Source organism: Canis lupus, chromosome 10 (genome assembly GCF_003254725.2).
Source record: "Canis lupus dingo isolate Sandy chromosome 10, ASM325472v2, whole genome shotgun sequence".
In the NCBI taxonomy this organism is placed as follows: domain Eukaryota; kingdom Metazoa; phylum Chordata; class Mammalia; order Carnivora; family Canidae; genus Canis; species Canis lupus.
In genome coordinates this window covers 49,246,254-49,268,411 of record NC_064252.1, presented here as the reverse complement: position 1 = coordinate 49,268,411, position 22,158 = coordinate 49,246,254, and the positions used below count along the sequence as shown (strand labels likewise).

Sequence of the window (22,158 nt, the reverse complement as noted above, 5' to 3'; positions counted from 1 at the left end):
TTACAGAACGCTGACTATGTGAGCTCTTGTGTCACAGGGAGACCACCGATGGCTGGTGAAGGCTGGGAGGGCTTCAGGAAAACGTGACTCTCAAGGGAAGCTTGGGAGGAGGTGGGAGGGAAGGGAAAGCCAACATGGTGGGTGTCAAAGGCAGTGAAGGGACCAGAGAATTGGGCCTTGGTGAATGGTGGGGCAAGACAGTCATGTTGAAACCCCGAAGAGCCTAGAATGCAAGAGGAGTTTGAAATTCATAGTGAGGACAGTAGGAGACCTGCCTGTGTGAGCATAACCTGTATCTATTATCAGTCTTCACAGGGCCAGGAGGCAAAGGGGGTAAGGGTCTGGGGACAGGAGGGAAGACAGGCTGGTGGCAACAACCAGGGCCTACAGAGTCCAGGTGGTTTTGTGCAGTGAGTGTGGGCCCCGGGGGATGGGGGCCTGCTGGCCTCAGCCAGAGTAGCTCTCTTACGTCCTGCTTTACAGCGTGGGGTGCTAAGATCTTGTATAAAATTTGAAGTTCTGGGTAAGAATCCCCCTACCAACCAAATCTGCAAAGCCCACACTTGTCCCATAGAAGGACCCAGACCATCAGATGGAGGTGGCCACCCTGGACCTCTCTCAATAGCCACTCTGGGATGGAGAGGGGTGGGTAGGTATTGCAAAGAAGGCCCACTGCCCTGCACACAGAGCAAGAGGGGCCTTTCTTGCAATCCTGCTGGCTTCTGGACTTGAACTCCAGCCACCATCAGGAATCCAGGCCTGAGTGCAAAGGTGGGGCAGGAAGCATTTCAGGGCCTGCCTGCTTTGCACCCGCGGCCCTGTTTCCGCTTACAGCTGGGACTTCTTGAGAAAAGAAAAGCTCATAAAATATGCTGTTCTAAGCAGATGCTTGTGAACTACAGAAAGAAAAGCGAGCCCAACCAAGCCGAGCCACTGGGACCGGGCTCCCTGACCTCCCACCCCGGCCACCGTGTGTAGTCAAGGCTCAGCATCAGCCAGGGTGGGAGGGAAGGGAGAGGGACGCTGACGTGGGCATGGGTGGCCTGGGTTTTAATCCCGATGGTGGCATGGCCCTGGTGAAGTCACCTTGCCAGTCTATATTACCTTGTCTATCAAATCGGGATGACCCATTCCTGCTTGTCTGAAGGGCGGAGATGAAAGTGTGTGAAAGCAGCAGGCCTTTACAGGGTTGCACCCACTTCCTCCACGAGGAAGTGGAGTTAGAGGGGACCAGGGGTTTTGTCTGCCTGCCTGCAAATGTGGGAGTCCCTGGGGGGTGAACCGCGCACCCTGCTGAGCTACAGCCCCTCACACCTCTTAAATCTAGAACTGCCCTACCCACATGCACGCACAATGATCGCCATGGCAACACGTGTATTAGGAACAGCATAACAAAGGTGGAAAGCACCTCTGTGGTCCACAAACCACATTCATGTTCTGAACAACACCGAGGGTTCAGAAGAGCATGCTTTGCTATGATCGTGGCAGCAGTCAGTAGATGGAAGCCGGAAGAACGTAGGTGATTTCTGAAAGGTGACAAGGGGGTTGACTTAACTGGGACTTGAACTCAGTCCCCTGCTCCAAAGGCTGGTACTCTTGCCTCTGTGTGCTTACACTCCTTCCCTTCCTTCGCGTTGAGGGACTTCTTCCAATGTCAGCCACCAGCCCTGATTTGAGAAAGGACCCTACATGCTACCTCTCAAAGCCCTCTCTTTTAAAGACGTGTCAGAAGGGGGCATTCCACTTTGTAGGAATGGAGTAGGTCTGGAAGATTCCAAGCCTGCCTGAACTTTGCCCTTCTGAAAAGTCAGCTCGGTATCTCCTTCTGCTTAGGCCTCCTAGTTGGAACAAGAGAAGATGGGATGGCTTCTCCCCATCTGCTCTTTGTCTGCCCTTGTCCTGGCTCAGATACACACCATCCTCTTCCTGCAATCCTGTCCCCTCTTCTCCCTGAGGGAAGCAGCTGCCCCATGCTGAGGGCCCAGGGGGACCATGAGGGCCAGGCAGTCCGCAGGCAGCTGCCCCTCTGCTGTGGGGAAGAGAGGCCCTAGGCCAAACCATGTCTTCATGCGGTCCCACTGCTGATGCCAGGAATCCTGCCACTACTTACCTCGTCAAATTTCCCCTCTGCTGTATTTCTCTAAAGCTCTGCTTCCCCCACCTGAAACCAAATCCCATGGAAAAGACAGTGACTTATGTTCCTTTCCTTTGTGACGGGGAAGATGAGTGCAGCTGGAAATTCCCCTGGGGCCCAGAAATGCCATTATTAAAACTTGATTCCTCTGGAAGTCTTCAGTCTCATTAAAACAAACACACACACAAACAAAAAACCCACAGCTGGGACCAAACATGACTGGTACTGGGCTTGCAGTGAGCTCTGGAGCGGGGTTTCAGTGGATGGAAGAGCCAAGGCCACCCAGGGCCAGGCTTGCTCCCTTGGAGGAAAGGCCATCCTTCCCCTACAGGGCGGGTGGGGGGAAAGGGCTGCTGAAGGAGGATGGGGTCTCTGAAATTCTGCTTGCTGCTCAGGCCCTTCTGGTTTTCCCTCCCTCCTCCCTAGCAGCACTGCTGCCCTGGAGTCCCAACTTTCCCCTTTGGGATCCTGCCCCAGGATGTCCCCATTTGCTGGCATTAGACCCCTGAGGAGTCTCTAAAGCCTCCCTGGGAAGGTCAGGGACAATCCTTTCTCAGCCTTACTGGCTCTGAGGGCCTGGCTTGCACGACAGGATGAGTGGGCTTTTCTCCTTCCCAGGAGGGGCCGTAACTGAGCAGGGCACACGGGTTGGCCCCTCAAGGACTCCCATGTCTGCAGGTGGGCAAACAGAATCCCTGGTTCCCTCTAACTCCGTTCCCTCGTGGAGGAAGTCGCTGTAACCCTACAAAGGCCTGCTGCTTCCACACTTCCACCTGGTACTCAGGTCAGGGGCTGGGCACATAGTAGGTACTCATTGAACTTGTGGACTGACACCTTTGCAAAAAGGGACCTCTGCGTAGTTATTAATCCCTATCAGTCCTCAAATACAAAGACAGGGTACTTTTGAGGACTGGGGACATTTTTTAAGGAATGGGGTCATTTTTTTTAAGAGTGGAAAAAAATACAGCAAAATCCTTTCCCCTATATATGAGTTAATAAGATTAGTTTTTACTCATTAAATTGTTTCATTCAATTTTTTTCAACAGGTAATACCTTCATGTGATCTAGAATCCAAAGTATAAAAGGACATACAGTAAAAATTCCCCCTCCTGCATCTGCGCTCCAGACACTTTTCCTCCTATAGGCAATTGTATTTTATTCATTCCTCTTGTATTATCTTGGTCACACTTTATGCACAAAAAAGAACGTGTGACTATATATTCATGTCCTTCCTTTTAGTTAATTGGGAGCTTACTACATGCACTCTTTTGCACCTGACTTTTTCCACTTAATATATATTAGAGATCTTTCTGTCTTAGCACATAAAGAGGCTCCTAATTCTTTTTTGTGACTATATAACACTCTACCATATTTATTGGGGGACATTTAGCTTGCCTCCAATATTGTGCTATTATTAACAGCACTGCTGTGAATAAGCTTATAGATATATGAAGGTACTTGTACCTATTTTCTAGAAAAGAAATCTCTGAATCAGAACAGGAATGTGGATTTTGATAGATGTTGCCAAACTGCCCTCCTTAGAGCTGAAAGATTTACACTTCTATCAGCACTAGGGGATAATGCCTTCTTCCCAACATGGTACGTTACTAAGTTTCTGGGAGTCTGAAAGGTGAATGCAGTATCTTGATATATTATTTTTTAAAAAGATATTATTTATTTGAGAGAGAGAGAGAGAGAGCACAAGAGGAGAGAGTGGTAGAGGGAGAAGCAGACTCCCTGCTGAGTAGGGAGCCTGACATGGGGCTTGATCCCAAGACCCTAGGATCATGACCTGAACTGAAGGCAGATGCTTAAACGCCTGAGCTACCCAGGTGCTCCTATCTCAGTATATTCTTAAGTTTCTCTGCAAGTTTGAGCATTTTTTCATTTATTTAAAAGATAGCTTTTTTTTTTTTTTTTTTTTTTTTTTTTTTTTTTTGCGTGTGAATTGTTGCCATTTTTTTTTTCATGGTGTTTGTTTCTAACTTTTTTTAAGGAGCTTTTTCTATGTTAGGAAATGAACTTTGAATGGCATAAGAAATGCAAATTCTTGTCCCAGTTTAATTTTTGACATTGTTTATAGTGGTTTATTTTATGGTTTTTGGGTTTCATGTCTTAATTTGAAAGGCTTCCCCCATTTCAAAGTTACAAAAACATTCTCCCAAGGTTTCCCCTTGTATTTTAATGCTTTCATTTTATAAACATAAGTCTTTGATGTATTGGGAATTTGGCCTGATAAAAGGTGTGAAGTAGAGATCCAACTCTATTTCCAATCCCACATGTTGGATAGTCCACCTTTTCCTCATTGACTGAACCAACCACCCTTTTCAAATACTGGTTCTAGCTCCCTATAAGTATTTGGACTTATTCCTGCACTCGTCCTTCAGTGATGTTGATCTATACCACACTTTTGAAATTACTGTAGGTTTATAATACATTTTTTAACATCCAATAGGGCTGGTTGCCTCCTTCTTTTTCAAAATTTCCTGGCTACTCTTGTTTATTTTTCCATATGAACTTTAGAATCATCTGTCTTGTTTTAAAAAAATCCTGATGATGTTTTTATTGGGAACATGTTTAAAGTTATAAATTAACTCAGAGAGAATTGATATTTTTACGATGTTAAGTCTTCCTATCCAGTAATATTGTTTGTCTTTCTATTCATTAAAGCCTTGTCTGTGTCCTTTTGGGGCATTTTAATGTTCTGTCCTATAGATCTTGTGCATTTCTTGTTATATTTAATGGCAGTCTGTTGGTTGTCCCAATACTCATTCTCATTTTCTTCCCTAGTAAGAGAACACCATTTTTGTTTTGTTTTGTTGTCTTTTTTTGAAGCCCTGCACATAATGATGTAGCTATAAACTGGAATTCAAAGCCTTCCTTACAGCTGGGTGTGGTTATATGACCAAGTTCTAGCCAGTCAGTTGTGTTAAATCTCAAAAGGAAGAGGCTTACTCTTCTCTTTCCTTCCTCTAACTATTGCCTGAATGAGGATATAATGCCTGGAGGCCTAGCACCCACCTTCAACCATAAAGCAAAGGACCAAGTCCCAGGAATGGTCACTGGACTTCCCACCACCAGATAACACTCATGAAAAAAAAAATAAACTTCATTCTTATTTAAAGCAAGCACTGCTGTCTGGGGTTTTTAGGATAATCGTGCCTGAACCCACTTCTAAGGAATCTAAGTTGTTATTTTATATTTTAAATTCCTATTGCAAATGGGGTGTTTTCTTCCATCATATCACTTATCTGCTTGCATATGTATGTACTATGTACTAATTACTAATTTTTCCTTATCATTTTATGCGCTGCCACTATTTCAATGTTCTTTATTTTTGCAAAGGAGTTTTCCAGTTGATTCTCCTAGATTTTCCAAATCATCTGTAACTCGTGATCTTTTTTACTTCTTCCTTTTTGGTGTTTACATTTCTAATTTATTTATTTTGCCTGTGTTGGTTAGAAGCTTAAGAACAATGCTAAGGAACAGTGACAATAGTGAGCATGTTTGTTAATCTCTGATTGGGGGGGGGGGGTCCCTCTCAGCACTACCAGCCTTTCCTCATAGCCTTTTATCATAGCCCTTGTCACTCAGAACCCCACTGAAGGCTACTTTACTGTGTCTTCTCCACTAGACTGAGGACTTGTGAGAACTTCCATGGAAACTCCCTTTCTCTCCCAGCTTCCAGAGGTCCCAGTGAGCTGGGGGAAAGATGGTAAGGAACTGGCTATGCAGTGCCCTCTACTCCTGGGTGTCTCAGCCTCGAAGCTGGATTGACAGTTGCAGCTGGATCACTCTTTGTTGTGGGGGGTTGTCCTGTGCATTGTAGGATGCCTAGTAGCAAGTGGACCTATGCACATTAGATGCTATTATCAATGCCCCCCACCTTCAGTTTTAACAACCCAAAATGGCTCTAGAAATTGTCAAATGCCCCTTGTAGGACTGCTGGTAGACAACTACTGCTCTAAGTCTTAAACAGTGATCAAGTCTCCAAGATGGTCTGGCCCAGGTCATTAAGCCAAATAGGAATTTGAGAGCAAGGCTGTCAGGAAAGGGTGCACCTGCCTGGAATGTCCTCTATGACATTTGTCCTGGGAGACAGGAAGCCTGACCACACAAGCCCTGCTGACATTTGGTACAATTAAGCCACCTTTTTAAACATCTTAGGAAATCGAGGCTCAGGAAAGGTAAGCAGCTCACTCAGGCTCACATGGCTGGTAAGATGCGGTGCTGGGCTAACTCTACACAACTGCCTGAAACCACCTTTCAGATCAAATGTAAGATCCATGAGCTGGAAATCTCTATCTGCTGCTGGGACCCAAATTCCTTTGGGTTTAAAAAGGTGGGCTTCTTGGTGAGAAGGGGAATACAGAAGCTGAGAGATCACAGTTGCTGACAAGGAAGGAGTGATTTGGGGCACGATGGTATAACCAAGACTCCCTTGAGGCAGGGGTGCAGATCACTTCCAGAAATTCAAAAGAGCATCAAGAAAGTCCCAAATATGTTTGAGATTCAGTTTCCCTATCTGTAAAATGGGGATAATATTGCCATGATTGAATGATGTAATCCATATGAAAGTTCTAGAACAGTGCCTGATACATGGTAGTTACTCCAGGAGTAACTAAAGGACTCTACTAGTCTCAAGGGGTCTCCAACAGTCATTTCTTACAATACACATGCCTTGTGGGGGCAGGTCAGTAGGACCCCCCAAAACTCTTTCATATTTGAGAAATATTTATTAGTTCCTAGTGTGTATAAACCACAGAGACAGGCTCTGTGGGATGAAAAATAGGGAGCATATGTCACTATAACATATGGGAGAAAGTGTCAAATAATACTTGAGAGAGAGACAGAAAGAAACTTTTTACCCAGTCCAGGGAGAGAATCACGGACTCCTCTCCCCTGGTCTAGGGAATGACACCTTGCAAGCAGGGAAACACCAGTGGCCCCAGGGGAGAAAGCAAAGGTAGGTGGGGTGGTTGAGGGAGTGCGGGGGTGGGGGTGGGGGCACAGGTGTCACCAGTCAGGATTGCTGTGACAGCTTCCAGATGCTCAGCAACCATCCCAGGCCCTTCTGCAGAGCCAGGGAGCAGTTGTGCAGCAGCGGGAATCTGTCCCTATGCTCTGTGGCTCACTGTGTGCTATCACCCCTTATCGCTCATCTCCCAACAACAGCCCTGGGCTGAGAGGTATCATCATGTAAGAAACGTCGGGGGTGGGGACAGGTGGGGGGAGCACCAAGACTCCCGAGGCTCCTGAGCAGGGACCCGAGCAGCAGAAGCTGGGTGCAGTCCTGCTTTCCTACCCCTGCACCTCAGCCATCTTATCTGGGGGAAAAAAATCATCCTTTCCTACTTGTGAAATTGTATTTTCCCAATTCCATAGATGCCTCAAGAATAAGGGCCAAGAAAACTCTTCTGGAAACCGACTAGCATTTAGCAAAAGGTTGGCACACAGGAGGCCCTTCACACCTAAGAAAAAATTGAAAAAAAAAAAAAAAAAGTTTTTTTTTTTGTTTTTTTTTTGCTTGACTTGAAAACTCATCCCAAAAGAAGAGATCCCTGTCTTCTTTGCCCAGGCTCTATATTTTTTATGCCCTCCTCTCCCTGGTAGGCTCACTGCTATATTTCTCTGGCATGCTAATTCCCCAAAGCTCAGGCCCAAACGCCACACAGACGACAGCAAATTCTTCCATTTACTTGAAGATAAGAGATTAGAAAGATTACTTCTCAGGATGCCAACTATTTGGATCACCACAGAGCAGGCCCTCCGGGTTGGTTATGAAGAAACTCTGCTTGTTTTTGGACAAATAGTGGAGACTAGCACATGATTGTGGTTAATCAGATGGGAAAACAGGCTCTTCTGGCAGATGTTGCTGAACACCTTCGTAAACTGAATAATACATGCAAAGAAAGACTGTTTTCCCCTTCAGTATAGCACACCCTTGACGTTGTGGCAAATGTTGGTGAGCGGCTGGTGTCCTTCCTCCTGGCTCCCTCCGTGGTGACCACTCCCTAGGTCACGCAAGTGCCACCCTGGGCCAGATAGGACCCCAAGCGCGAAGCCTAGGAAAGTGTACCTCACGCCTCTCTGTCAAATAGAAAAGCGTAATTTGCCTCAGAGCCAAGGTAAATGATTTCAAATTCTCCATTACTATGCTGTTACCTGAGAGTCCGTGGTAATGTTTCACGCTGGGCCAGTCTGCAGCGAAATCTTGCAGCCTTTTCATAGGAAAGGCTCAATCATTTAGGACAAAATAGTTAACCACCATTTTCTTTTTTTTTCCAAATGCTTTTATGTACTGGCTCCATCTAAGTCTTTTTTTTTTTTTTTTTAAAGATTTTATTTATTTATTCATGATAGTCACACAGAGAGAGAGAGAGAGGCAGAGACACAGGCAGAGGGAGAAGCAGGCTCCATGCAGGGAGCCCGACGTGGGATTCGATCCCGGGTCTCCAGGATCGCGCCCTGGGCCAAAGGCAGGCGCCAAACCGCTGCGCCACCCAGGGATCCCCATCTAAGTCTTTAAATGCATTATCTCATTTAATCTCACTAACGGCCTAGGAATGTGGCAGGACTATTATCGCCTCCATTTTTAAAGGGTCCAGGGGATAGTTCCCTGGCCCTGGACACACAGGTGGTAAGTGACATAGTCGGTTTGCCTGACATCAACTCCCATGCTCTGTCTGAATCACTTTGCTATGTTTGGAGGTGAGCGGGGGAGGAGAAAAGATTGTATCTACACGCCTGCCCTTCTGTGGGATTGAGAACACAGTCCCTCTGTTGCGGTGGTGGCTGTTTTGGGCTCCTGGCAACATGGTCATAAGATGTAACTGATAAGTAGACAATGCTGCTTTGACCAAAGCGATGACCCCTGGTCTGGAGAGAGCAGGCTTTGGTGACCACACTGGCAGATGGAAATCCGAGGTGTGAAACAGTACCCCTTCGCAGCCAAAACGCATAGCCAGGGGCCGTACCTGTACATTAAGGCTTGGAATCCCAGCAGAATAACTTATCTGACTGCATGATTGTGTCCAATTACTTTTTTTTTTCATCCACGGTAGTGAAACCACATTCTTAACACTTGATACACTCCCAGATACTACCCTGACCTCCACTGATGGGAAATAGGCCTTGACTTGTGTCCCCAGTGAGTGGGATGGACCCCTGACCATCATGACATTTACGCCTACCCCCCTCCCCCCGCCCACCTCCACTGTCCCTCTCCAGGCCGTCAATCAACCTGCACTTAGAATGGCTATTTGGGGTTCGGTCAGTGTACAGATTGGGCCAAGAACAGTGACAGCCTCAAGAAAGTCACTTCTCAGAGCTCGCTGTCCTCAAATATGAGAAGAGACGGCTGGATGAGCTAATCCCCAAGGACCCTTCTAGTCTGAGATCCTGGGAAGCAAAGGCAGCTGGAGCCCATGAAGTCTAAACTTGCAGTCCTGGCCGTTGCACACCAAATGTTTCCCTTTCCACTCAGGAGCAAACCCTTGCCAGCAGGCGTTTTTATACAAAACGTAAGTCAGACAATACTCTCCTTCTCCTTGCACTCCTCAGGGGCGCCCCATGAACATGCTTCCTGGCGTGGTGTGTGAGGTGCTCTGGGGTCTCCACCGGACAGTTAGCATCCTCCCTCACCGCACCTCATAATCCAAACTTGGACCTGTAGGCCTTGGGTGCTTCACACGTGAGGCCATCTCCTGCCTCGATGTTCTGGCACAGGCCCCACTGTGAGGATCTGTCTTCCACAATGGACACCCCGTGAGGGTGGGGCCTGGAAGCCCCCCTGTGCCCCAACCTTTCTAGCATCTCAATACCCTCTGGTCAAAGGATGAAAGAATCAGTGAGTAGAGAGAGGAATTTGTGAATCATGGCCCCAGGCAGCCAGGCAACCTGAACAAATACTTTCAGATACCATATGGAACTGTTAAAACATATTATTAAAAACTGTTAAAACCAGGCCCAAACCATCAGAGGCAGCTGAATCTGGCATTCTTATACCCTCTGATCTGTTCTGCTGTTACACTCAGGAAGAACCCCTTCGCTAACCCTGGCAGTTTCCATGGTGGTCAAAGTGGAGCCCAGGAGCCTGGCTCCCACTCTGGAGCTGACCCTCATCACCCCCTCCTTCTTTTGTCACTACTTCCCTGTCCATCCAGCCACACAGTCAGGGGTCTCTTTCTGCATTTTCCTGCCTTGAGACCTGTGCCACATGGCTGTCCCCACTCCCTGGAGAACAGACCCCTTGTCATTAAGGTCCTTGACTCAAACCCTCTTCCTCAGGGAGGCCTCTCTCTGGCCACCCTGTCTGAAGCAGCCCACAGCCATGCACCCCCCTCCACCGACCCTTACTTGAATCTCAGTCACCTCAGCCATTCCCTTTGCGGCAACGACCACAACCTGTAATGACTCCGCTTGCTTATTTCCTTGAGTGTATGGTTTCCCTCACGTGAGCTCCATGGGAACGGGGACTGCATCTTCATGTTCCCAGCGCAGTCCCCAGAGCCCTGCAGAGTGCCTGCACTCATTGCTGGTTGAGCGCCTGGATGAGACAGATCTGTGGTTAAGTCCACTTCAGCATCTAGTTTACGGCATGACTACAAATCCTAATGCATCCATTGCCAAGTTGGCCCTACTGTGTAATGTTCCACAGTATTCATGGTTGCCACTCAGAGTCTGCTTTTTGTGGTAGGCCCTGAGGATACTGAGAGAGAAGACATAGTCCCTGTCCTCAAGGAGGGGTCTCTAGAGGTGGACCTGAGGCCAGAATGCTTGGGATAAGTCCTACGCTGGCGGGACAAATGGGACACTGTCACCACTGCCCTTAGAAGGCAAGGGCTGTTGGGCTCGTGTTTTTCTGGGCCCAGCGATTCGGAGGTCAAAACCTAGCCAGCATTCCGTCATCAAAAAAAGGGCCATTCCAGCTAATGGGCCAAGAATAACCTTTCTAGGGGGTGTGGCCTGGAGCCTCGCGGAAGTGGACTATAAGATCCTCATGCCCAGGATTCCCAGACGGGGAGGCCACAACACCACTCTTCAAGGTCAGGGCAAGAAGCTGCCCAAACTAAGTGTGGGTCTTCCTCGTCCAGCCACTCAAGGAGCCACGTGCTAGAAGAGCGGTCAGCACCTCGCAGGTCACCTCCACCCAGACAAAGAGCTGAGGAAACACAAATGTAACTCTGCTCAAGTTGAGGGGGATGTAGGGGAAGCACGTCTTCCTGCGAAGGGAGGGTCACCCAAGTTACTCGGAGGATATCAGAGGCCTCCTGTGAGGCCAGGGAGCTGAAAACAGACTGACCTCTGAGGAGACAGAAAACAGATTTTATTATTCTTAAAAAAAATAAAGACGTCTTACATTTGTATTTGTTTAATTTGGCCATAGAATGTATTTGCTTTAAGACTCTGTGGTGCTTGTCAGCTGATCAGAAATGTGAGTGGGCGCGTGGGCGCATGTGCGCATGCACACATGCTGCTAGGGACAGCTGTAGGGCTGTGCTTGCACCCGTACATTTAGTCATGGACTTAGGCCTGCAACCAATGGATGAGGAGGATACACAGGTCCAGGAGCAGGGGGCCAGTGAAGGAGAGCCTTCTTTTTATTTTTATTTATTTATTTTTTTGAGCCTTCTTTTTATTAGGGAGCACAAAATCTGGCAGAATTTATTGAACAGCCAGCCTCCATTGCTCCAGCTGATGAATATTTACCGGGCAGCGACTATGCACCTGGGACGTCCTGGCTTTGGAGTGAGGGCAGGCGTCTCCTGATGCCTCAGCTCACACATGCTGCATCTAAGGTGACTTGAGACATCTAAGTGGATGCACCAACCAGGTGGTAATAGATGAAAGTTTAGGCTAGAGAAATAATGAGTGTGGCTGAAATAGTCTGAGGAGAGAAGTAGGCTAAGACTGGTCTGTGAGCAAACCCAATGTTTAATGGGACGACCAGAGAGGAAACTCAGGAAGCCCAAGGAAGCCCAAATATCCACCTGAGGTTCAGAGAGAGTTTGCCCTTATTTATAGTTTTGATATTTTCTCTTTAGGCTTAGATATTCTGATTTAGAAATCATAGTAGTGATAATGAGGACGATAAATTGTATTTTCCAAGAAGACATTTTTCCAGATCAGTAGAGGTATCATGTGCCAGGGTTGGCCCAGGGAAGAGAAAGAAAAGAACCATAAACTTCAAATCCACCAACAGGAAGAAGGGAAGGGAATTCCAGAATTCCACTCAGAGAAAAAAGAGAAGCAGCAACAATTCTGCAGTGACACTGGGAGATGGCCCTTGCACAAGACAGCAGCTGTCGCCATGCAGGAAGGAGCTCTGCTCAGAGAAAACCCACCAGAACTCCAGGAGCTGTCCAGCCGCCCAACCAAGGACCAAGTGGCTCCTCCTCCTCCCCTCAGCTAGTGGGTGTAGTGGGAGCCCAGCTGGACAAGAGTCCAGTTTCCTGGGCCCCTCTCTTCACTCCACGAGCCCATTGCCTTCTGGCTGTCCTCCCTGGCACTTCCTTCCTTCTGCTCCATCTAAGGGGGTCACTGTGCTCTGGATATTTCTTGGCTTCCTTCTCATTAGAAACCACCCTCCCCTAAACTATAAATCTTTTGAATTAGTTGCAAATCTGTTCAGTGTCACTGAGCTAAGGTGGGTACTTAGGGTTTAAGGGGTAACTTCTCCCAAGGAACCTGCATAGATTGATGATTGAGAAGACTCTGGAGAGTTAGTGGAGGAGATGGGATGCGGCAGTGGAGGGGGGAGGCATAGCCTCAATACCACTTCTCAGATCCTGGCTAGAGGGGGCCTAGAACCTTTCTAGTGGCCACTCCTTACCCCACCTCTGGGATCAGCTTGAGTCACCCGCTTCCTTTTATTTAACCCTAGGACCATTCTTGGGAAAAGGATTTTCTTGATGTCATTCAGCTAAAATTCAGAGTGCCGTTCATTCCCTGACTTTGCCAGCAATCACCAGTTGCATTTCTTCTCACACTAGAGCAGGCTGTTTGGCCACAGATATGGACGAAACAGTAGTAAGTTATGTTCAATGGAGGGAGGTACTTAATAAAGGCTGACCCATCTCTGCCTTGGGAAAAGTGATACCCAGCTTTTAAATAAAGTCTCTTTCATTACAATCAAGGTCATGGAAGGGGACTAGGGGCAAGTGCCATACCCATAGAGCAAAGTGAACCCTCAGATTTAGCATTTACAGCTTCACTATTCTTGAGCTACCATGAGGATGCATGACAAGCAACAGTTTCTACCGGTACAGAGTGCATACTTTAATTTGGTTTTTAATGAAGCCCAGTATGTGGTATAAGCTAACTGGCCAGAGAGTGAGCCTGACCAAGTAAAGCTAGGGAGGAGGCCTATGAGAGGTATAGTTCTCATTCAAAAAGCAAATGGGCTGGCCAAATTAAACACAAAAATGAGCAATTTGTTGGTGGTTCAGTTCTCTAAATATTCTATTCTGAAATAAATCATGACTTGTGAATTTATTTTAGCAAGTGCTGTGGCAAATGCTAAACTTTGGTGGAAACTAAAAAGGTAATGAACATGTGTGTGAGGAGGTGCCCAGACAACACAAAACTCTCAATATCTCCCTATACACCATAGCTCTATGTTATATTAGTCATACTGTACGACACACACTTCATTATCTATATCCTTTATTATATATGTAAAGTATATAGTGTTATTAATATAGAGACAAATTGATATTTATAGACAAAGATACATGCAGAGATGTTGGGAGTTATGTGTTCCTGTGTATATACAATGAAGTAAATATGTAATAAAGTAGGTAACATGCTGTGTGAGAATGAGTCCAGGCAACATGTAATTCTCTCTCTCATCGTTAATTATACTAGGTACTTTATTGTGGGTATAATATGGTACATATAAGTAATATATATATAAAAATTATACATATAGACATGATATATAGAGAGATTTGGGGAGTTATACATTATGTATATATACAAAATATATATGTAATAAAAACACACATGTAGCTAAGTAGAAATGTAATATACATGTAATAAAGGGCTTAGTATTAATATACGTTAACAAATATTTAGTATAATTATTTGTATTTATGTTTATGTTATGTAATTCATACATGTATATATAGTATAATACATGTGTATATAGTGTATGATTTACATAAAATCAGTAAGTTGAAGTGACTTCTTAGATTATACCTGGTAGTGTTGGTCTCCTTCCAATTTCACAATTTATTCTTACCTACTCATCTATGCTAACAGAGATGGATGTCAACAATTACTCTTGAAGCCCTAAGAATATACAAATGCAAAATCCATCATCTTACGAAGCTAAAAAAAAATCTATTTTCATGCACTAACAGCCCCAAATGGAGGTTAAACAAGTGCTAATTTCCTAATCTGCTGATGACTGTTAAATACTTTTTATTGCCAGAGATTAGCTGTTAAGATATTTATATATATTACACGCACAACCATACCTGCTCTTTTTCAAAACATAAATGTTCTGATTTAATGGAAAATCACTGCAGGGCACAAGTATAAACTATAAAACAATTAAAATCATAAATCCAAATGGCAGCAATTCTCAGTGAGTTTTACAACATCAAACCAAGCAGCTGCCAATCTGAAAAACTGTGCCCCGGGCCCTGCAGGTGAGCTGGCTAGAGCTAGGGCAAGGGGCAGGCAGAGGCAGCTTTCCATGGGTGGCCTCTAGTGAGAACCCAAGGCTGGCTGGAGTCTGGGGGGCAGTGGGATCATCAGCCCAGGGCTCAGGAGGTCTGAAGGCAGAGGCTGGCCACAGGCTAGCCAGCTTGTTTTCCTTTCTTAGAAAAAAGTCCCTTCATTCATGCATTCAGATATTTACTGAGCAACTACTATGCAGCACATCTGTTCTTGGCAAGGAGGAAACAAAGTCCCTGCCCTCATGGAGCTCACATTCCAGTGTGGAAAAAGACATCAGTTAATATAACAGTAAATAGTATGTTAAGTGCTCTGAACATTTAGGCTGGAATTAACTCTGACCCATGTCCTCATCTCTCCTCCATGAATTGATGAGTATTTACTGAGCACCTTCTAAATGCCTGGACTTTGTGAGAGGACTTATAAGAGATAGAATTCTGAGATGTAGCTTCTACTTGCAGGGGAAAACAGGAGAAGGCCACAAGCCACCTGTTCAGTGATGGCATTTGATGAGTATTTACTAAGTGCACCTCATATGGATGATCTCATTTAAGTCTCGCCAAAACTCTCTGGAATGGGTACCACCATCATTTCCATCTTATAGATGACAACACTGAGGCCTGGAGAGGGTGAATGCCTTGCCCAGATGCCCACTGCTAGCTTGGGGCTGGGAACCAGAATTTGCACCCTGTAGAGTGACCTCCTAATTGCACATGTTTGTCTACACTAGGTGGTGGAGACCATTGACACTAGAGTTCCTAACTAGCTGGAAGCTCCCTGAAGAAGAGCTCACATCTGCTACATGATCTGTGTTCTCCCCGGGATCCCCAGTGCCTGCTCCAGTGCCAGGAGAGGTGAGTACATATCGATAGCTGGGTCATTCTCTGGGGGTCCCACTTCAGGGTCACCCCAATATGCAGTTCAGAAGGTCATTAGGTGTGGCAGTCCAGTCCTCACTTCTCAGTAACTGCATTTCATTGACTTGTCAACCTTACTTTTAGTGGTCAACCAGAGATCTAGACTTGGAGCCCTTTGAAAATTGGTTACAGGTCAAGGGCATAAGGGTTAGGAAATATTCACCAAAACAGGGACTCTCCATGATGCCACTTATGTATTAATAAGGCAAAACTGCCTGAGACTGAGTGGGAAGCTGTGGCATCTCACAGACATGAATTTGCAGATTACTCGGGTTCCGACTTCTTATTAATGATATGGGAATACAGTGACTTAATCTCACTGAGGCTCAGGTGTCTCACCTGTAAAATGGGGATAATGATTACTCATTTCAAAAGCTTACTGTGATGCTTAAGTAAGATAATATGTAAAAATTTATTACAGTTCCTGGCACAGAGTGGGTGCTTGACAAATAGTAGTGCCAATTCCCCTTCATGAGCAATTTCCAAACTTGATCATTGAAACCACTAGTTTCTTACTCCTCTCTCAACTACAAAAAAAAAAAAAAAAAAGACTGTCTGCCCCATAAATAGATTTGAATGTCTGCAGCTTTTTTTTTTTTTTTTTTTCAGACTGACCACATTACAAGCAACACTGAAAGGGAGCAGCACAATGGTAAACAACAGCCAGAAGGGGAAACCAGAATGAAGAAATAGAACTAGGAATTATAGAATGGCGGCTGTACTCTTGCTGCTAGATTTTATTTTCCGCCATAGCTGACTTTGTGCTTCAGTGAGGAGGGTACTCCCGTGTGTGAGCTGCAGAAGGATACTCAACATCAAGGCTTGGCCAGTTTGGTACTCCTGTGACTTTTGAGGCAGAGATAGAAAAGTAGAGACTGAGCAGGACCAAGCTTTGGTTTCCCATGGTCACAGCTATGAGGCATGGTCCAGCCATGCCAGCCTCCTTGGTCCAGCCCATTTCTCACGGATTTTCCAGCTTGCCCATTGTATCTGTGACCTGCCCCATCACTATCCAGCAAATTCCTTTTCTGTGCAAGTCAGCTGGAGCTCTGCTTAGCACTAAGACCCCTGACTAAGCCCTGGGTCCCAGGCCAATCTTAAAACCCCTCACTCATCAGTGGAGGCAGGCTGCCCGTAATGACAGCCACTTACTCTCAGAGGCTTACAACCTTGGGATGATCTTAGGAGCCAGACCAGTGTACTCTGAGAGTGGAGAGACCCTGCTCAGCCTCATACATTCACAAGCACCTGTAGATCACTGACTATGTGCACAGAACTGATGGAGAACATAAAACTGATACTGTGACAAGCAGTCAAGGGCAGCAGAGTAAGCAATATGAAATGTAGTGTATCTCTATGCCCTGAGAGAAGCCTAGAATGAATAGCAGCCACACAAGGTGTGTTGACACGACCCATGAACATCCAGAAGCTGAGGGGTTAGGATCAGATGCTGGTTTAGGGCTCGATCTCTCTCTCTCTCTCTCTCTCTCTTTTTAAATAGTTGATACAGCTGTTTCTACTTCAACTTCAAAATAAGAGAAAACACTAAGCTGCTATGAAAACCTAGAGGAATCGTTGCTAGGGATATTGTATTAAGAGGATTCTAAGAGTCCAGGGTTTCAGCAACATGAGAAAGAAATATCAATGACAAATTGTTTGAAGGCACGGGTCAACGATTTTGAGCAGAATGGACCTGGGAGCTGAATAAAGAGTCGAAGCTGAAGCACAGAGCTAACTGGGAAGGTGCAAGTCTGCAGGCTTTCTGGCCCTCAAGCCCTGCCTTTCCATCTCCTGGCCTTCAACTTCCAGGCTACGGGCCTGGGGGCTTAAAGCAGCATAAACTGCTGCTAGCTGTTAAAGCTCAGCAATCACACCCATATTTCAAGGGATCTCATCTAGAGAAGTCTATTACTGTTGGGCCTTCAGGAAAGTGTAAATTAGAGAGGCATCTTCATCCTCCCGAGCATCTCCTCCTCTCACCCTGTCTTCCTCAGTGCTGCCCTCCCCCTGACCTGGTGCTTTTGGCCTCTGCCCTTGACCTTCCCAGCTCCCTGGAAGGCCGCTGCAGTGGTATCATCCTTGGGTGTGAACGCTCTGGAAAAGAGGTAAGAAATTCACATTTGTCAAACTCTTACTACATGCCAGGTTCTGTAGAGAGACCCAAGAACACTATGAGAGTTACTACTGGGAAAACAGCTTTTAACCTGGCATTAAAATGGAAAATAGATATTTAAGTATTGATACATGTCAAATAAAAGGTATGCATCTTAGGCATTTGCAGAAACTGTTCTCTCTGCCTGTAACACTCTTGCTCTCTCTTCATTGGCCAACTCTCATCACTTTCTGCAGGAAGCTTTCCTGGGCTCCCCTAGTTAGCTTCAGTCCCCCTCCTAAGGGGTCCCAAGGCACCTGGATCTCCTCTGGCACAGTATTCATGACAATGGAATCTGAATGCCTATTTGTTTGTCTCCCAAGGGAGGCATGAAGAAGGGATGAAGGCACCATGTTGAATTTTTATCTCCACAGGACCTTGCATGGTGCTGGAGATGAAGCAAGCACTGAAAAAACCTGTGGTTTTGACAGAGAATGCACATCTCTACTAAGAGGAGACTTGGATCCCTGTTGGCTGAAGGTGGTTGGATTCCAAGACAGTAAGCACTTTGGAATATTTACTAACTAAAGATCCATTAAGTGATTTTCTTCTGGAAACTGTGTTGCCTGTGCCACAGCTCGGATGCCAAGCTGATCAAACAACACTGCCTGAACCCTCTCTACAAGAACCAACCTGCTGGGTTGTTAGTACTCTGGCTTGGCAGCCCCAACCCTGTTGCTTACATCTGCCATGCTGTTTGCACAGATTAACTTCCTTAAATAATTTTTAATCATTTTAAGCAGGTACTTCACTTAACACAATGAGGACACGTACAACTTGATTTTGATTCACACTCTATTTTGTTCTGGTAGTAATCATGTATAAAATGGACTTTGATTTTCATGCTTATTTAATCCTAATGTGAATTACAAATGACTCATTGTCCTAGGCTGAACATTTGTTTTTCTCAGAAGATCCTTATTTATGTACCTACTAAGTGTCACTGCACTGTTAGTGTGTGTCCACATTTATTAGCGTGTGTGAACTTCGGAGAAGGGAATTATCAAAGATACTAAAAAGTGGCAAAAGTCCATCAGTTAGTTTTATTTGGCTAGATAAAGTCAGTGACTAATTCATTTCCCTCCTGATGATATATAGTTAATCATATGTAGGAAACTGACTTTTCCTCTCCCCCTCTTCCTAGCCCTGCCTGGCAAGAGCCAACCCCTGGTCTGATGTGCCAACTTCAGAAAAGATTCTTTTGTTCCAGATAAACTGATTCCCATACACTCAAACTTTTATTTTAAACTCAGTCATTGTTACCAAAAATGTCCCCTCAAAGTCATTCTGTGTTCACTTACTGACTGGTTCCAAAGAACTTTCTAGAGGAGCACAGTGCATCAGAAACCAAACAATCCTCTTTGTCAGCCACATCATAGGGACTATGCCTACTTTTCCTTTCTAATACTTGGATTACTGAATTCTCGAGAATGGATGAACTCTGGCACTGCCCCTCAATCCGTTTTCCCAAATATTCTTCCAAAGACATTTATTCTAATATTTAGATATATGTAAGTGAAATCGACTAAATTCCAATTTTCTAAAGTTTATATACATATATAGGACTAAAATATGGCAGTGAAGAAGAACTTGATAAATTGCTAGAGAGAGGACTAATTTTGCTTCACAATTAGTAGCTGAAGCAGGTAAGACACCATTGCAAATACTTACCAAAGTGTCTTATTTGTGCCCCCCAGGGAGATAGTCCAAGTGAGATATCCCTTTTTTTTCAGTAAAGGCTTTTTTTTGTTTGTTTTTTTAAGATTTATTTATCCACGAGAGACAGAGAGAGAGAGAGAGGCAGAGACGTAGGCAGAAGGAGAAGCAGGCTCCATGCAGGGAGCCCAATGTGGGACTTGATCTTGGGACTGCAGGATCACACCTTGAGCCAAAGGCAGATGCTCAACCACTGAGCTACCCAGGCGTCCCTTCAGAAAAGATTTAACTGTGTGTAAATGGTTCAAGACTCTCCATATTTACCAATTAGGTGGAGGTTGCTAGTGAAGAAATATTTTTAATTGTTCAGGGCCACCTGACATTATATCAACATGCAACACGTCCATCCTTATCACTCATGACACTGACTGTGTAAAGACCTTTGCTAGATGTAGATCAGAGAGCTGGAAGACTGGCCCCTGGCCTTAAAGAATTTGTAGCATGAGAAAGTTAAGTCAATGAGTGAAGTTTTGGTTACTAAGAATATGATCTCTTTCATCTACCCAGATGCTCTAACATAAACACAGAGCTGTGGATTTCCATGGTCATTTTTAACATAAGCAGGAATCTCCAACTGGTGAATGAACATAGGGCAGTATCAAGGGTACTGACCAGCTAAGATTCATCGAGGAGGAGGGACTTGATTATATTAATGTCAACTTATTAGGTTATTATTTAAAAGGAGATTCTCTCTAGATGGTTATCTATTCATATTCTTTATGGTGTCTCAGGAGGCAAAAACACTATTATAATTGGAAATAAGTATAGTGTCCACTGTTGGACACTAACATCTCTTCATTTATAAGTAAACATTTTAAAATCACTTTTCAAACTTGGTGCAATTGTTTGAACACTGTCAGTTGCTTGAACTTGGCAGTGCCTTGAGTTTGCTTCCCCTTCAGATGGGCATGTGCCTCATAAACACTCCTTTCCTTCATTCATTATTGGAACTTGATTTCTTTGCACTTGGGAAGGTGCTAAACCTTATCACCGAATACCAAAGAGGTTGGAAGGAGGAATAAGACACAATATGACCTTAAAACCAATACATTTGCTTTTGATCCACGTGATACAGTGTTCTTAAAGGATTCTAAGAGTAAACAGGTAAAATAATTCATTCCTCCCCCACCCCTGGGCCAAAAAAAGTAATTCCTTGTTTTGGGGTGGGGCTTTTGACACTTGCCCCAAATTCCTTTATCCTCATGATCAGTGAGTGAGCTGATGAACCTTATTTTAGTTTCCCACTTCTCAGTAACTGTCCTACAATTGGAGGTAATAGTTTAAGACATTAATATGTGTGATTTACTTATCTTTTGACTCTGAGTTTCCTTTTAGCAGTGTGTAGATAAAAAAAAAAGGGGGGGGGTATGGGTGGGGGGTTCAAGTGTTTTCCTTTGTAAGGCTCTTCCTTTCCTTGTATTGCACATTTTTGCTAGTGAACTTGAGTAAACCTTCCTCTTGAAGATTAAACATAGCACCCCAAAGAGAGGCTTCAGAAACCATGACCATTGGGCAGCAAATATTGCCACAAGGACCAATGGCAACACAGTCTGGTAAAAGCTTCTAGAACCTTTCCTCAAGCTTTAGTAGGAAGAACTACTAAATTCAGTTTTATATGAAAAGTAATCTGGCTTTGCTCGGAAATCCTCTACGTATATAGAGGCAAACATCTATTGGCACAGGGGTAAAGAAAACAGGCTATGGTGCCTGGGCCAGGTTCCAGCGTGGCTTCCCCATTTTCTGCCTATGGGATTTCTTTGCTTCAAGTTACAACTTGAAGTCTCAGTTTCTTCATCTGTAAAATGAGGACAGTATTATCTACTTCATAGGCTGTGTTCCTGAAGGTTACATAGGAGAACATAGGGAAAAAACTTATTGTCAGGCACAACTTAACTCCTCAATAACTATTATTAATCATTTTCTTTTCTTTTTTCTTTTTCTTTTCTTTTATTTGAGAGAGAGAAAAACAGAGATATTGAGAGAGAGCATGAGTGGGGAGGAGAGGGAAAAGCAGGCTCCTCCCTGAGCAGGGACCCTGATGTGGGGCTCGATCCCAGGCCCCTGGGATCATGACTTGAGCCAAAGGCAGACACTCAACCAGCTGAGCCACCCAGGTGCCCCAATAAGTATTATTAATCATGTTCATAGTGAGGAGCTTCACATATCAACCCAGACCCAAGCAAGGTCAAAAGGATACAATTAAGGTCTCTTACCACTCAGGTCATCTTTAAAGATGGCTGTAGGAGAGCCTGCTGGGGTGCTAGAAAGAGTCTGTACCTCGATCTGCATTACATAGTAGTCTGTTCATGGAAAGGTTTATTAACACATAAGGATGTGTACTGCACTGGAAGCTTATTAAACCTCAGTAAGAAAAAAAATAAGATAGAAGGGAGGGAAGGACAAAGGGAGGGAGGGAGTGAGAGAGAGGAAAAAGGAGGAAGAAAGAAGTGGTAAAAAAAAGAAAAAACAAGGAGCAGGCATAAATCATTTTTCCTTTAGTCTGCCTTGCTCCCTTGCTCCCTGTAAGTTACCCACAAACACAGCTTCAGGAGAGG

The 22,158-nt window shown here is 45.0% G+C and overlaps 1 protein-coding gene and 1 long non-coding RNA gene across 6 annotated transcripts in view; one reads left to right on the top strand and one right to left on the bottom strand.

Moving 5' to 3' along the window:
• PRKCE (protein kinase C epsilon) overlaps positions 1-22,158 on the bottom strand; it is a 525,000-nt gene that overhangs the window by 37,335 nt on the left and 465,507 nt on the right. The gene's annotated exons all lie outside the window — the stretch shown is intronic.
• Positions 981-20,841, top strand: LOC112671544 (uncharacterized). 2 transcript variants are annotated; one of them, XR_007413772.1, is made up of 5 exons: positions 981-1,515; positions 15,549-15,672; positions 16,345-16,387; positions 17,237-17,840; positions 18,262-20,841. It is a non-coding gene; the product is annotated as an uncharacterized LOC112671544 (long non-coding RNA). The 2 variants fall into 2 exon arrangements; XR_003143683.3 differs by having other exon boundaries at positions 1,018-1,515; positions 17,730-17,840.